The sequence below is a fragment of the Primulina tabacum genome, chromosome 9, assembly GCF_025594145.1.
Source record: "Primulina tabacum isolate GXHZ01 chromosome 9, ASM2559414v2, whole genome shotgun sequence".
Classification (NCBI taxonomy): Eukaryota; Viridiplantae; Streptophyta; class Magnoliopsida; order Lamiales; family Gesneriaceae; genus Primulina; species Primulina tabacum.
In genome coordinates this window covers 26,268,322-26,285,951 of record NC_134558.1, presented here as the reverse complement: position 1 = coordinate 26,285,951, position 17,630 = coordinate 26,268,322, and the positions used below count along the sequence as shown (strand labels likewise).

General features: G+C 33.0%; 1 long non-coding RNA gene across 1 annotated transcript; it reads right to left on the bottom strand.

The window, feature by feature from the left end:
* Nucleotides 1–14,913: 14,913 nt before the first annotated feature.
* LOC142556474 (uncharacterized) lies at nucleotides 14,914–17,171 on the bottom strand. Its single transcript, XR_012822630.1, has 3 exons — nucleotides 16,946–17,171; nucleotides 15,970–16,055; nucleotides 14,914–15,330 (listed from the first exon to the last, which is right to left on the bottom strand). It is a non-coding gene; the product is annotated as an uncharacterized LOC142556474 (long non-coding RNA).
* Nucleotides 17,172–17,630: the final 459 nt, after the last annotated feature.

The window sequence follows — 17,630 nt, the reverse complement described above, 5'->3', positions numbered from 1 at the left end:
AGCAGCTGTATTTACCTTCAAGATTCTCATCGGCCCATCAATGATAATATACCACATATCGTCATCTTGGGCTACTAAGCGTGCCTGCATACGAATTTTTCAGTCACCATAATCTTCTTTAGAAAACATCGGAATCTTGTTGAAAGATTCCATACGTGTTTAAGAGATATCAGTGTTTGAGAGAACCCCGCTCTGATACCACTTGTTAGGATCGAGAAAGAGTTTAGAGAGGGGGTGAATGAACTCTTTCAAACTTTCTTTTGTTTTTAAATGTTTATTTCAACCGTTTGTTAGGCGGTTGAAAATTCTTCTCAAACGGTTGAAAATGTGAACCATTATTAAGTGCGGAAAACGGTTCACAATCTCCAATAGAAACTTTAACACGTTAACATGCTTAATCAACAATTAGAGACAAAGAAAATGCTTGCGATAAGTAAAGTGATACAAGATTTTTTATGGATGTTTGGAAAATGAATACTCCTACGTCACCCCTTCTTCCTTCTTAGGAAGGTTTCCACTAAAAGACTTAGGCTTTACAAACTTTTTGCAACAGCCCACTCCAATCAGGACTTATCACACTGCCTGTTTGGAACTCTTAGTGATCACTTTACACTACTAGATATTTAAGAACTCTCAGTTCACCAGGCACTAAATCAAATAACCAAAGGGTTACTGATATGAACAATCAGTTTTGGTTTGAGTAGCACGAAATTGATCCTTAGATGATCAAATGTAATTCTTGTTGAAAGCGTGCTAAAAGAGCGTTGAAGTGTGTAGACTTTTGATAGCGCTCTAAGATTTTTGTATAAGCTAGCAACGAGATTTTTAGCTGTGAATCGAGAGGTTGTTTTAGCTAGCACACTCCTCCGTTAATATACACGCTCTTCTTAACGGTCGGGAAGGATGCAGCAACATTAACCTGATCCAGTGAACAGATGTGTTGCTGTCGTCTTTATGAGCATTAATTGATCTTCAGTAAAAGCATTTAATGTTCCTTCTGCTCAGCATAGTTCTTAAGCGCTTTTCCTGAGGAGTTCCTTTTATGGTAACTGTCTTTTAACATCAGAACTTGAAGTCTATACTTGGTCTACCTTTTCTATGATAGAGACATAAATGCAGATCATTCTTGAAACTGATGTATGTATATGTTGACTTCAAGGCTGTGTAATACTTTGAATATATTAAGCCGGTCAGAGAATGTCTTTGAGCAATAAATGGTTCTCTTTAATGATCAGGTTCTGATGATCATTTAAGTCCAAGCTGAATTTGTCATCGATCTGAAATAAGCGGTTGAGACTTCTTTAAGCTTTAGCCGGTTAGAAAGATATTCCATCTGATGAGCTGGGCGGTTGAACTGATGCATATCACATATATAAACCGCAGCTGTTTTTGTGCTGTCTTGTTTTTTTCATTCACCAAAATTCTTGGGAATATAATTTCTTAACAATTATGTTATTCACTGGTGTTAGGTTTATTAAAATCATAGTAAGAAGATTGTTTCACAACTCTTAATCATTAAATTGAGATATGAGTTTTCATTTTTATGAAAGCGGTTCATCTTATAATATATGCTCAAATTCCAAATTTATGTACCCAATAAAATACGAAATATACTGAAATTGTTTTTGTTGTATGCTGTAATTAATCATTATGATATTGACTTTTGTTAAGTAGATTAAAATCATGGTAAGGAGTTGGTTTCCCAACTCTTACTCATTTAATCGATATATGAGTTTGCATTTTTATTCTAGTGGTTTCCTTCGGAATATATGCACAAATTCTCTATTTATGTATCAAATAGAATGCGAAATATACTAAAATTGTTTTGGTTGTATGCTGGAATTAACCTATTTTATTCCAAAAATTAAATGTTATTGAGTTGTGTTAAGTAGATTAGAATCATTGTAAGAAGTTGATTTCTCACCTCTTAAATCATTAAATTGAGATATTAGTTTCATTTTTATGCTAGTGATTCATCTCAGAATATATGCTCAAATTCTCGATTTATTTACTCAACATAGTACGAAATATACTGAATTTGTTTTGGTTGAATTATAGAATTAAACTATTTTATAAGAAAAATTACTATGTTATTGACTTGTGTTAGGCAGACTAAGATCATGGTAAACAGTTGATTTCCCAACTCTTACTCGTTAAATTGATATCTGATTTGTATTTTTATGTTAGTGGCTCTCATGAGAATATATGCTCAAATTCCCATTAATATACCAAATATAATATGAAAAATATAGAAATTTTTTTTGTTATCAGTTGGAATTGACATATTTTATGCCGAAAATTATTATGCTATCGACTTGTGTTATATAAATGAAAAACATAGTAAAGAGCAGGTTTCTCAACTCTTACTCGTTAATTTGAGATATGACTTTGCACTTTTATGCTAGTGTTCCCTAAAATATATATGCTCAAATTCTCAATTTATGCACCCGATATAATACAAAATATACTGAAATTATTTTGGTTCTATGCCAGAATTAATCTATTTTATGCTGATAATTATTATGCTATTGAATTGTGTTAAGTAAATTAAAATCTCGGTAAGGAGTTGATTTCCCAACTCTTACTCATTAAATTTAGATATGAATTTCCATTTTTTCTAGTAGTTTCCTCATAATATTTGCTCAAATTCACGATTTATTACGTAATAGAATACGAAATATACGGACATTATTTGTTTTGCATGCTGGAATTAACCTATTTTATCCCATAAATTATTATGTTATTGTCTTGTGTTAAGTAGACTAAAATCATGGTAAGAAGTTGATTTCTCAGCTCTTACTCATTATATTAATATATGAGTTTGCATTTTTATGCTAGTGATTTTCCTTAGAATATATGCTCAAATTCTCAATTTATATACCCAATAGAATATGAAATATATTGAAATTGTTCTTGTTGTATGCTGGAATTAACCTATTTTATACCATAAACTATTATGCTATTAACTTGTGTTATATTAAAATCGTGGTAGCAAGTTTGTTTTCCAACTCTTGTTCATTAAATTGAGATATGAGTTTTCATTTTTATGCTAATGGATCCCCACAAAATATATGTAACGCCCGAAAATCAGTCCACGTAGATCCGCATGCATGAAAATTATTAAATTGCAAAAAAAAAATTATTAAATGATTTTGGAGGAATGAACAGTATATTTTGAGTGAATAAATGATTAATTGTGTAATTTTATTTGATTTCATGATTTAAGAATTTTCAGACGAATATCGGTGGTTGGCCGGAACGGAGAACCGAAGACGATTAAGGTTTTAAAGATTTAAAAGCTAAATTTTTATTTTTAATTAAGAAAATAATTATTTTAAGTAATTTAAGAATTACGGAATTTTTAAAGTCAAATTTAAATTAAATGGTGGGAACAAGGGAATTATATATTTTATAAGGGATTTTTTTTTAAAATAGATATTTTTAAATCTTTTAATTTGAGGTCAAATAATTTTATAAAGCTTAATGGGCCTAATTTATTATTTAAAAAGCTAGGTTTAATTAAGTGATTAAATAAGACTTTCATTATTTATTTTTTTTTAAAAAAAGAAGATAATGAATAAATAAGAGTCCTAGTCCTACACACACCTAAACACACACACAACACCTACACGCACACACACATTCACGTAAAGAGGAAGAGAACAGCGGCCATTCTTCTAGCTAGCCAAGGAAGTTTTGATTATTTTCTCCATCGTTTTTCAACTTTTTTCCTCATTCTTCCTTCCAACAATGATCACCCGACATGATGGTTAGGGTTTTTGACAAGAAAAAGGGTAGAAAAAAATAGAAATCGTCCTCTGTTCGTCACCGACTTCTACCGCTACGGTATTCATATTTCGAGCGTTTTAAACGCAAAGACACGTTTCTAAACCTCCTTTTTGCACCATTCAAATCATATTATGTGTGTTTAATCATGTTTGCATGAAAAATATGTTGCCTTTTGGTTTATTTCGTTTTTATGCTATGTCATGCCTAAAACCTACGTTTTTATGATTGAAAACTCATGTTATTGATGCTTAAAGGGGCTGCCATGGTAGGGCTATGGGAAGGGACGATTTTTAACATGTTTAAGGGTCCATATAAGCTTAACTAAGGGCTGGAACAAGTGTGGGCAAAGGCTGAACGAAAAATTGGTGGATAGAGAAATTAGGGTTCGGTTTTTGGTCCTAGAAAGAAGCATGTTGTTAGCTACTGTAGGGACATGTTCATGGATCTTAATAGGGTCTAGTCATGGTCCTAGATGGGTTGTGCAAGGGATGGAAGGGGAGGATAAAGATTGCACGTTGCTTTGGGTCTCTTAAGGCTTGTAGAGGCGCGAGCTTAAGGTTGCAACTGTAGGGCTTGGTCCAGTAGCTATTCTAGGGTTCGGTCTAGGTCTTAGGATGGTTGGTTAGGGGCTGGACATGATGGTTAGGGCCTAGGCTTGAAGGAACTCAAGGTTGGTCCAAGTTATGGTTTGCGAACCAAGGGCAAGAATTTTCCAGCAGGTATCTAGGCTTGTTAGAGGGTTTTAATTGGCTTGATTGGGATGAAGAAGGGTGAGTAAGGTGTTAATAATCTATGGTTCAAGTTTGGTAAATTTTGGTAAAGTTTTGAGTCGATTTGAGTTAAAATCGGGACTTACGGTTAAGTTTTAAAACGAATTGAGAAATTAGTTGAGGAGCTTAATTTTACATCTAAGAAAATGTTTATGGATGTATTTTAAGGTGTCATGTTAAGTTTATGTATCAAAAAGGTTATGATTAAAATATGGGATTAAAATATGGAGTTTTGAATTTATTCGGGATTTAATCGTCTCATGAATAGTTAATTAACGAATTAATTGAAACACCTAAATTTATGCTTAATAAAATTATGAAAAATTAGATTTAAGCTTAAATAATTATTTAGGATAAGCCCATGCCATTAAAGTAAGGAAAAAGATTAAATCGAGAATTTTTACGTCTAGGGGTAAAACAATCATTTTACACTTGGGAAATACGTAAAAGCTTGGCAGCGTCTTCTAGATCTTTTAATTGATTTTCAAGATTCTCAATTTGAGATTTTATTAATTTAATCTTCCTTTTTAATTTTAAAAGATAATTGGCAGATGACATAATATAATCAAAGGGTGGATAATAAATGTAATCGTAAGACATATACTTACATAATTACGATGAAACTTGAAAGCTCGAGAGAATACTTCGGAATATCAAACTTTTATTAATATAAGAGATGTTGTATAAATTTTCGGTGTTTATAAATAGTGGTTTACATATCCTAGTTGGAAAAGATCCAAACTTACCTTCGAGGCATTCGAGAAGCAAAGCTCACAGCTTGCTGCTTAAAGCTTGAAGATTTGAAGATCAATATTTACTTTGAACCTTATTAAGGTTGTTTAATGTAAAAAGCCTTAAAGGCACTTGTAGTAGTGGTATCAGAGCCATTTTGTGAAGATATTCTTCAATAATTAATAAGAATTATTCTTCTATTACGATCTTATTCTTTTACTCCAAAAAGGAAGAAGGTAGCTCTACCCAGGAGAAATCCTTAAGTCAGGTACCGTAAAGCCTGTAAAACCAAAGAGTAAGGTAGGTGTAATTCCTTGACAGTATCTACTTAATTCCAGAATGGATAAAATAATACGATCTTTTACGAAGAATAAATCTTCAAGTAGTAATACTAAGAATAAAGAATTAATTATTTCTGAAAATTTCGAAAAGAATATTCGAAACTGGAAATTACCAGTATCTTCTAACATGAAGATATGTAGATCTAATAGATTTAATTTTAAATCTGATTATATAATTAAAACCATAGAAGAAGCAATTCTTCTAAAAGGAGGATATGACTCATTTAGTTTATTATCTCAAAACCTTGTTAATATTCACAAGCAATCTTATAAATTTTTATGCATCTGAATATGATTCAAGTAGGTTTAAAACCTCTTACCAGATTAGGCTTAAATACTTCAGCCTTAATTATTGTACGTGATCAAAGACATAATAAATTCGAAGATTCCTTATTAGGAATTGTAGAGTCCTCATTATGTGAAGGACCGATACATTTTAGTTGTTTCCCCAATTTTCTGATATCTCTTTCCGATCCAAATATCATGAAAGCCCTCACTTTAAATATAAAGACTGAAGATTTTGATATGATAAGTGGAACAGAAAATGTTGTTCTATTATACAGAATTTGTTACAAAGTAATGAATTCAACCATTTTCAATTTTAGATTTAATACTAATAAAATTAGTCCAAAAAAAGAGGAGAAACTACTCTCTTTATAACTGATATCAATAAAAGTAATATTATGATTCCAAAGACAATTAATTGGAATCAAGTTACTCTTCCATAAATCTGGAAAATGAAGAATATTGCTTCGCCTCTTAAAGAGGAATCTAGAAAACTAGAAAGTATCGTTCTGTATGTTGATGGATCGGAGATGTTGAAATAAAATTTTCATCCCAACGACATTTAAGAATTAAACTCCCAGAAGAAAGTAGAAATTCTACTTCCTTTATATTTGATTTTGAAAAAATCAGTATATCCGGAATTCAAAAAACAAATAATAATATATCTCAACCTGAATATAAGGTTGATCTACCTGAATCTAGTACTTCTAGATTTCAAAGAACTTATTCTGTTAATAACAATAGAACTTCAAATTCTCCTACTTTTTCTGATATGGGTTATAATGTTATGGTTATTAGTAATCATAATCTTATTCAAGAAAGTCTTGAAAAGGTTAAAAATAAAAATAAGAAAAAATGGTTTTTAAGTTGTTTAAATTCAAAACACAAATTTTATATTCTTCAAGATACACTGATTGGGTTGAAGAAACTAAATTAAATTTAGATTTTTTCAAATGGTTAGAAATTTATATTTCCTAGCGAGAAATAAAATATTTCCAAATTTTACAGATGAAAATTTTATAAATACTCTTGAATCTAATTATAAATTATATGTTCATGAAATAGGAGAAAAATCTTTAGAGATTCAACCTCCCTTCACAACTTTACAAATTAAAAAATGAAATAAAGAGATATATGTCTCTCTTATAAAATCTGAGTTAGGAAATGGTAATTTTGATCATATTATTCAACAAAATAATTTTACTAATCTTACCCTACATTCTTTAAGAAATCAAACTACTAGAATAGAAGAGATTTTATCAAAATCTAAAACAGAAATTTCTAGGGGAGAATGTTCAAAAACTCTAATGATAAAGTCTCCTCCTAATCTTAAACAAAAAAAAAATTATTTTGAGCTCTAAAAAAGATGAGGATTTTAAGGAAGATCTAATAGAACGATTACAAAAAATTAACATAAAAGAAAAAGGTTCTGTTTCGGTAATTGCCAAAACTAAACAACTTGAAAATTATTCAAGTTCTTCTGAAGATGAAATGCAGATTAAGAAAAGGAAAAATATTTTGAGAGATGTTAGTTGAATGTGACATATGATATATGATTTGTGGGGGATCCATTTATATGAGGAATGGGCCAAGGTCCCAGAGGGACCACGTGTATAAGACAAGGCCCCAGAGGGACCCCGACGATTGTATTTCCACTGTGGAGTCTAGTGCATACCTCCATGGGCCATGTGGAACTGAAAACTGATCAGTCGACCGGAGGATAAAAACTAGTCACTTTCAAGGATCAAAATTCGCCCAAAATGATATATGATTGAAAGCTTTACGATTTTAACGCTTTTATGATATATGATTTATGATAAAGGTTAAAGCTATTTTTAAAATGATTTATTTATACTTAAAGCTTATTTTAAATGATTTTAAATGGTTTATTTATGTAACGTCTACCATTTTAAAAGTGCGGAAATATTTTTTTTTAAAGCTGTCACTTTGAAAGTAAACATTTAAATAAATCGCATTCATGAAATCCAACTTAGAAACTTCATTTAAAACAGTATACGTTACATAAATAAAAGCTCTCACTTTGAAAGTAAACATTTAAATAAATCGCATGCATGAAATCCTACTTAGAAACTTCATTTAAAAATTATCATAAGCAATTACCAATAAAAATATAGCGGAGTAAAAACGAGTAAAATCCTAACATCAGAAGTAAAATAAAACAGCATATAAAGTCCTCATATCCTCTCAAAAACATAAAATCGTAGTGCGGAAAATCATAAGGTCATCGAGTGGTGTCGCCCACCAGGTCCGTTGACTCAGAATCCAGCACCTCCAGTCTCCTTGACATCGAACTCACCTGCATCACACACGCCTAGTGAGTCTAAAGACTCAACACACCTATACCATGATTTAACAAATATCTATACATAACACACAACAGTGAAAAATATCATAATCAACATATCTTTCATGAACTTAAAAAAAAACTTAATGTAAACGTGTAAAATTAAATTGTGACGTGACAAAACAGTTCATCATTAATCATCATTCATTGTTCATCATTCACCATTCATCATTCATCATTCATCATTTATCATTTAGCGAATTCAGTTCATTAGAAGCTATCATATATCATCATTTACGATGGATCCATCATACATAGAACCGCGGTACTCAGCGGCTGTCGGACATCAGTGACAGAATTACCCATCCACTGTGCCTAGGCATCATCATCAGCATTTACATATACATCTTAAACATTTACATATACTTCGATAGCCACAACTAATTATCATCATTCAAAACATCATCATTTACATCACTTATAAAAATCATGCACAAAAGCAATTTTCTTTAAATTCAAGCATGCAACGTGTATTTTCATAAAATCTTAAAAATCGTGAATCATGATGCATAAAAATTTAAAATATCATAAATTTGTGCTCAGGGCGCTGCCAGGACCAAAATCTCACCCCGGGTGCAAAATGACCATTTTGCCACTGGAAACCCAAAAATTACCGTTTCACCCCTAGACCACTAAAATTGACCCGAAGCTTACCAAACTCCTTAAAATGTCCCAAAATATTTTTAAAATCATTCCTAGATGTAAACTTGAGCCCATTTACAACTTAACCGATTCGTTTTAAAACTTGGACCGGGGTCCCCATTTTAACCCGAATCGACTCGAAATTTAACCGAATTTTACCAAACTTAAAACATGACTTAACTACACCATACCAGCCCTGAATCCACCCAATTCGAACCTCTTAGAACCCTAAAAACCTTACTGGTATGCTGCTGGAAATTACCCTAGTGCACGAACCCTCTATTGTTCCGTTCCTAGCCTAGACCCGATGAGCCAGCCATGGCTCGGCCTCCCCTAGAACACCTTCGGACTACTCTGGACCCCAATAACCCACGAAAATCTTCCCATGCAAGCCGCAGCCCCCTACAAATCTCTATTCTCCCAAAACAGCTAAACCGAAGCCAAACCTCTACCTTCTCGATGCACAGCGCTTGGGATGGTTCTAGCACGAGCCGAGCCCTTCCAAGCTTTGTATCAGACCCAACAGTGTCTGATCTAAGCCTCATTGAGGTCCCTGCAGTGCTGGTTGAACCCTGCACGCTGAAAAGACAAAGATCGAGCCACCCCCGATTAACCCTCCTCTCGTCCCTTCACCCGGATGCGTCCAACAACTTTTCTAACCCCAAATCAATCCCTTGACACCAAGTACAGTCCCTTAGCAACCAACAGCCGCAGCACCTTGCACAGCAACCAGGAAAACGTGAGCAATACCGAAAAAATGAAAGAAGCATGAAAAAATCGAAAGCTTTACATCCTTGTTGCTAGATCGAGAGTTTTCATGCACAAAGCATTCAACAGCATATATAACATGAGAGATGCAAAAAAAAAATAGATACAATGCGTGCCTGATGATGTATAAACGTGAGGAGATCGAAGAACGAACGCCGGAAGAATTATTTTTTTGCAAGAATAGAGGAGACCGAAGCTTTCTTGATGAAATGCTCTGAAAACCGAGAGAATATGTATCTGAAATGGTGAGTGTCGGCTGTTGGGGAGTGGCTAATGATTAGTGTTTGATCGGGAAAATCCGCTAAAAACTTATATGAGCTGCAATAGCTCGTGTTCTAAGAAAATATACACCGATGAATTAGATAGAGTTTGTATTAAACCAAGCGGAAAACACTCGAAATAATCTTTCGTTAAGAAACACTGATATATTTTATATCTTGTGTAACTGAATGACTGGAAATGGCTAGGGATCAGTTCTGGCTTATATCGGTTCAGTTATGGACAAAACTGAACTAATATCAACTGAACTGATCATATCAGTTAAGAACAGAAACAAGCAGTTAAACAGAAATAACACAAGATATGTTTATGGATGTTCGGATACTTCAACTGCTCCTACGTCACCCCTTCTACCGTCTCGGGTAGGATCCACTGAAGAATTTGATTTATACAACTCTTTGTACAAACCCACTCAGCTAGGACTTACACTACTGTCTAAACTGAACTCCTAGACTAGACTGAATGCAGCACCTTTCAGTCAACACTTCTTTAATGTCTATTGAGAAATACTACATAGACATGTTTTATGTCTTTGTGCAAGACATAATTTGAGATGTGGTGTGTGCGTGTGTGAGAACTGATCTCTGTGAACTACCCGAAAGTGTTCTCACACACTGAGGGAAATATGCTTTTAATCTAAGCTGATAACACGTTGAAGTGTTCCCTCGACTGGGCTGATTGCTTCTTCAAAGCTAATATGCAATAAGCGAGCCCTCTCTGTATTTTCCATCAACTCTCATCATCGTCTTCATTGAACTTCGGCTTCTATTTATAAGCACTTGGCTGAAAACGTACAGTGAGACTCATTGAAAGAATCCGTTGCAGTTTGAATTTTTTCCCCCAAATAGATATCTGGAACATTTGACTTTAAGTGCTGTTGCAACGTCTCTTATTGTACTATGATCATACAATAGCTTTTGTACCTTTGTGCACAGCTGGATTAAGCTTGTCGTACCTGCAAACTGGTTCGTTCTTAACTGATGTTCTGAACTGGTCTTGAATTGGTGAGGTGAAATCAGTTGACTCGTCAGCTGAACTAATTTCACTGATTCAGTTGAACTGGTCAGTTAGGCTCTTCATCAGTTGAACACTTCATCAGCTGGCCGGGCTTTTGAAGATTTTCTTATGAACCACCTATCAACTGGACAATCAGTTGAACTGCTCTTGATACTTCAGTTGTACTGGTTCAGTCCGATCAATCAGTTGACACTTTTCAATTTACATCTTCGATATCTTCATTTTAGGCTCGGTAACTGATTAGTTCGATCAGTTACAACATCTGCACACTCGGTAAATCATTAGAAACATAATAACAAGTTTTGTTAGCATCAAAAACAAGATTGCGAACATGAAATGTTCCAACAATCTCCCCCTTTTTGATGATCACAAAACTTGAACAGTTAAAACGATTTAAAATACAATTTTAACAGTTAATAATTCTCTCCCTTTGTGAGAATAAAAAACGATTAAAAACAATAAAGTGAATTGAAGAACTTTCAGTTCGAGGGATAGCAGAAAGAAAAACTCCTCCTCAACAACTGAATAAAACTATTTGAAAATAATTTTTCAGATCGAGAGATAACAAATTTTAAAAGTAGTTTTAAAGAAAAATCTCCCCCTCAAGAACTGAATAAAACTCCCCCTCAAAAATATAATTGTTTGCGCGATTTTAAAAGGAGTTTAAGCAATAAACAATCAAGCAGTTAAGGCAACATATAAACTCGAAAAATCAGTTCAGTTACATGCAAACTAACTTGATACATATGATGTTAATTTAATCCATTACGCGTCCCTTGTATTAATATAAAGCACACCATCTTATGTAAGGGAATTACTACTACACTTAGCAAATATCAAATAACATCAAGTATCAGTCAGTTTATATAAAATAGAACTGAGTGTACCAATAAATGATCGCCTCGAATGCTTATAATGCTGCATTGATTTTGAGTTTCTTTTGCCATAAGAACAACTAATTGCCTTGGAGTTGATCTCTGTGCTGACTAACTGGTCTAACTGATGCAAACTGGACTCAACTGATGCTGAACCGCATTGATCAACTACTAGGATCTGATGTGGCAATGAAGCGGCGGCACTTATGATGATTAAGCTCCACTTAACTCATCAGTTTCAGCTGGTAGTTGGCTTTCGTCTGTTGATCGGTTTAATTGGTAAGATGGCAACTAAAATCTTGTCCGCTGGTCAGTTTAGTTATCCTGCTGTCAGTTGAACTCAAAAATCATGCACACAGCTAAACAACAAAATAGCACAACAAACATATAAAATATTATCAAAGGGTTTTGAAAACCAATTTAAAAACATTTTAAAACACATTTTAAAAGAAATATCAGTTTTCAAATGTCCTTATTAGAACAGCTAGCTCTGATACCAATTGTTGGATCGGGAAAATCATCTAAAAACGTTGATGAGCTGCAATAGCTCGTGTTCTAAGAAATATACACCGATAAATTAGATCAAGTTTGGTATTAAACCAAGCGGAAAACACTCGAAATAATCCTTCAAACACTGATATATTTTATATCTTGTGTAACTGAATGACTGGAAATGGCTAGGGATCAGTTCTGGCTTATATCGGTTCAGTTATGGACAGAACTGAACTGATATCAACTGAATTGATCAAATAAGTTAAGAACAGAAACAAGCAGTTAAACAGAAATAATACAAGATATGTTTATGGATGTTCGGAGACTTCAACTGCTCCTACGTCACCCCTTCTACCGCCTCGGGTAGGATCCACTAGAAGACTTTGATTAATACAATTCTTTGTACAAACCCACTCAGCTAGGACTTACACTACTGCCTAAACTAAACTCCTAGACTAGACTGAAGGCAGCACCTTCCAGTCAACACTTCTTTAATGTCTGTGAGAAATACTACATAGACATGTTTTACGTCTTTGTGCAAGACGTAATTTGAGAGGTGGTGTGTGCGTGTGTGAGAACTGATCTCTGTGAACTACCCGAAAGTGTTCTCACACACTGAGGTAAATATGCTTATAATCTAAGCTGATAACACATTGAAGTGTTCCCTCGACTGGGCTGATTGCTTCTTCAAAGCTGATATGCAATAAGCGAGCCCTCTCTATATTTTCCATCAACTCTCATCATCGTCTTCACTAAACTTCGGCTTCTATTTATAGGCGTTTGGCTGAACGTACAGTGAGACTCATTGAAAGAATCCGTTGCAGTTTGAATTTGTAACCCGAAATAGATATCTGGAACATTTGGCTTTAAGTGCTGCTGCAACATCTCTTATTTTACTATGATCGTACAATAGCTTTTGTAACTTTGTGCACAACTAGATTAAGTTTGTCATATCTTCAAACTGGTTCGTTCTTAACTGATGTTCTGAACTGATCTTGAATTGGTGAGGTGAAATCAGTTGACTCGTCAGCTGAACTGATTTCACTGATTCAGTTGAACTGGTCAGTTAGGCTCTTCATCAGCTTAACACTTCATCAGCTGGCCGGGATTTTGAAGGTTTTCTTATGAACCATCTATCAACTGGACAATCAGTTGAACTGTTCTTGATACTTCAGTTGTACTAGTTCAGTTCGATCAATCAGTTGGCACTTTTCAGTTTACATCTTCGATATCTTCAGTTTAGGCTCGATAACTGATTAGTTCGATCATTTACAACATCTGCACACTCGGTAAATCATTAGAAACATAATAACAAATTTTGTTAACATCAAAAACAAGATTGTGAACATGAAATGTTCCAACAATTAGGTTTAGGTTAATGATAATTATGTATTATTTAAATGGTTAATAAATAGCTTAATAGGCCTTAATTTGCTAATTAAATTTTTAAAAAAAGTGTTTTAAGTCCAATAAGCTTAAAAGTAGACCCATTAAATTCAAACACACTCCCGCAAGATATTTTGTGTTGGAAAGTTTTTGAAAATATTAGCCGAACCCTCAAAAAGTCCCCCGATTCGATAAAATTTGCATACCAGATGAAAATAAAATCATGCGGGTAAAAATACCCAATAAATCCCATTTTCTGAAAAATACCTTTAAAACATCATATATTATTTAATAAAAATAATTTTTTTGAATATTCTCCGATCTGCATTTCTCGTTCGAGCGCGAGACGCATCTAGAAACCTTAATGAATGAACTTTTAAAATTTCATGAAATAATTCTATCATGCATGAATTATGCATAAAATGCATAAAAATATTTAAACACATAATTTAAAATAAAATCCTAGATTGCATGCATTCAGGTTACGTGAATTAAATTCATGGACCTTACAATTTATGTCTATAAACTATTTTAAATAAAAGTATGATTTTTAATGCATGTGATTGTATATGTATTATTTGTTATCCATGTTTAGAACGTGCTGAGTCATTAGACTCACTAGGTTTGTATGATGCATGATTTGATGATTTATGAAAGGTGCTGACGATTGAGTGGATCGAGTACAGCAGTACACACCCGAGGGCCTTTATGTTTCCACACTAGCTAGATAGATAAATGATTTAAAGATTCTGTTAATGATTTTATTAGAGATATTTTTATGCTTTATTTTTATTGTTAGTTGATATTTTCAAAGGTCAATTTAGGAAGTTTTGTTTAGTTGCTGATTTAGGATTTATTTTATGCATTTGATATTCAAATGATTAATTTATTATTATTGTTAGAAATGTTAAGCTATTTTATTTAGTTAGTAATTTTGAGTTTATGATTTATGATTAGTATTAAAAAAAATTTCGAGGTCGTTTCAATATATGCTACAAATTCCTGATTTATGTATATGATAAAATACAAAATATACTGAAATTTTTTTTGTAGCATGTTGTAATTAACCTATTTTATGCTGAAAATTATTTTGCTATTGATTTGTGTTAAGTAGATTAAAATCATGGTAAGAAGTTGGTTTCCCAACTCTTACTTATTAAATTGAGTTATGAGTTTGCATTTTTATTTTATTAACAAAATAGCTTCAGTGGAACTACATCTTCTAACATCCAAATTACATATGTTCGTCAAGCTAAAGTTGAAAAAACTACAAGGTAATATTATCCATACAAAATGCCAACTCAGATTATCCATCCTAGAAATGTTTTCAACCATCACGACTCTTTACTGAAGAAACCATTATTGTCAGATAAAATGGTTGTGATGATATGTCCTCTGACACTGTTCGTTGTGCAATCTCTTTCATAGGTCCAAGCTTCATCGTCATCACGAGCATAGCGATCCGCCCACAAACATGTGTAAATACCGCAATTCACATCAGCACATTGTCGTCGACAAAAAGCTCGGTTCACATATTCCCCCATTTTGTAATCGAATATAATCCTCATATACCCAACTAAGAAAGTAGCCTAAAATAATGACAACAAACACTCAGTTAATATTATCTTACATAAGCTCTTGCAATTCCAAGTAACATAGATGTGTATATCGAGTTTTTAAATTCTAAATTTATTTTCTCAGTTTTGTATACAAGCAAGAATAAATGATATCCAGTGTGAATTGGAAACAGCAAAAATCTACAATGATCCATCAACTTTCCATTTAATTTTTCTAATTTTCCCCTCGAATCATTTGTCAAATGTGATTAAAAAATCATGGTATCCATCATCTTTCAACTTTCGCTTTTTGTTAAACCTTTGTAACGCACCCAATACCTTATCCTAAGCATGAAAAATAGCATATTATTATATTTATATTTCATATATACAAACCAATCATTCAAATTTTTTCAAAAATACAAATCTGGACTGTTGTAAACAAGCAGAACATTTCACAATCATTTTTCCCACTATACTGACTAACAATTTTTTTATAACAATTGATTATATTTTCTTTCAGCACATTCAAAAATAACAAATCACATAATTCAATGCCAAAAATTTTGAATATTTCTCCTTCCCACATAGTATCAATACAAGAACAAAAATAAAGTTAATTCAAATGAAATAAAAACAAAAACTAAATTTGAAAAATGGTAAGAAATGTACCTTTATTTTTCTTTGTAAGATAATTCATTATGGTATTGCGCTCCTTGTCCGTGACTTCTTTGCAACCACAAAAATCTTCTCTAGCTCTATAAAAGAAAACAAAATAAAAATTATAAAAATAACCAATTAAAAACAACATAAACTAATAAAATTAGTCAAAACACTGCATATCATCAAAATTAGTGACATAAAAAACAAGATAAACAAAAACAATGCAAAGTATACTAAAATTAACGTCAAACACTTGCTTGTCATTACAAAGAAGAAAAAAATAAGCAAATGGTTGTACATGACAAGCGATTGAAATAACTGATTCCGAAAATACAACCAAAGTTAATTTTGGAATTGAAATCCTAATTCCGTACATGACCATACATTTTTTCCACTAAGAAAATGACAACAAATACCAAATACATGAAAAAAATGAATTCTCTTTGTCAAAATCCAGGATTTGCGAGCTGTGACTTGCATTCTTTTTGTTATCTGATTTAATGGAACCAACTAGGCCATGCAAAACAATACCAAAAATCAGCCTATTTCTTGAAGCATTCATTTATACGTTTTGTTTTGAACTTTAAACTTGCACTTATTTTGAGTTCTAGAAGCTCTATCCTATGTAAAAGCTCGTTCTCCACTTTTTAGATTCACTAATATAATGTAATTCAATGCATATCCTCGAATTATTTATTCGTGGAGATGAATTACTAATCCTAACACACGAAGACAAATTTGTTTATGCTAGAAACAATGCATATGCATATGTTGCTGAAGAAAAAATATGTAGCTGGAATACAAACAAACAACGAAGAAAAGCAGAAATTCTCCATGAAACACACATTATATGCTTCTGAAATTTAAGTAATGAATAAACTAGAATAAATAGACAAGAAACCGTGGAAATATTCCCAAACCCAGCACAAAAATAATAAAAATTATCGGAAATCAAACATAAATATAAAAATTTGGAGAAACTCACTGTCTTCATCACTTTCTTTGACTTGTTTCCTCGTTTGCCTAAAAATCATTCTGCATTAGTGTCGGTAGGTTCTTTCGGGTTGTGGGTTTCTCCGATCGATGAATAAATCGGTCGGTGACTTTTTGAAGCTGTCGATTTTGGTGGACAGGGATTTAGGTTTCAGAGATGAGAGGAGAGAAATCGGGAGGAAGGTGAGAAATAATTAATGGGCCCTACTAAAACTCATTTAAAATTGATGGATAGGAAAGTAATTAGAGTTAAATATTGATGGAAGTAATATAAAAGAAAAATGAGTAAATATGTGAGTTGGATAGTGGAAAAATTTTTTCCTTGTATCATGTAGTGCAGAAGAAGATTTTATAACTTGGGGACTGAACGTAAACTTATTGTTTTGATTATGGAATTATCACCAAATTCCCCTTATTTTAATCCCAAACTTTAAATATTGAGTTTTTATACCTAAATTACCCTCATGAACCATGAATCGACCTTCACGGACCATGGTTCGACCCCTTAACCATATATTTCGAAAAATCGAACCCTAGCTAGCCTACCCTCGAACCATCTCCCGTTCTCATCGAGCCAAGCCTGAACCACCTCGATCCAAACTCTGTCCAGACCACCTATGGATCCTACTGAATAGACCTGACCCCTTGAACCAGCCTCCTGCCCATGTTGCAGCCTC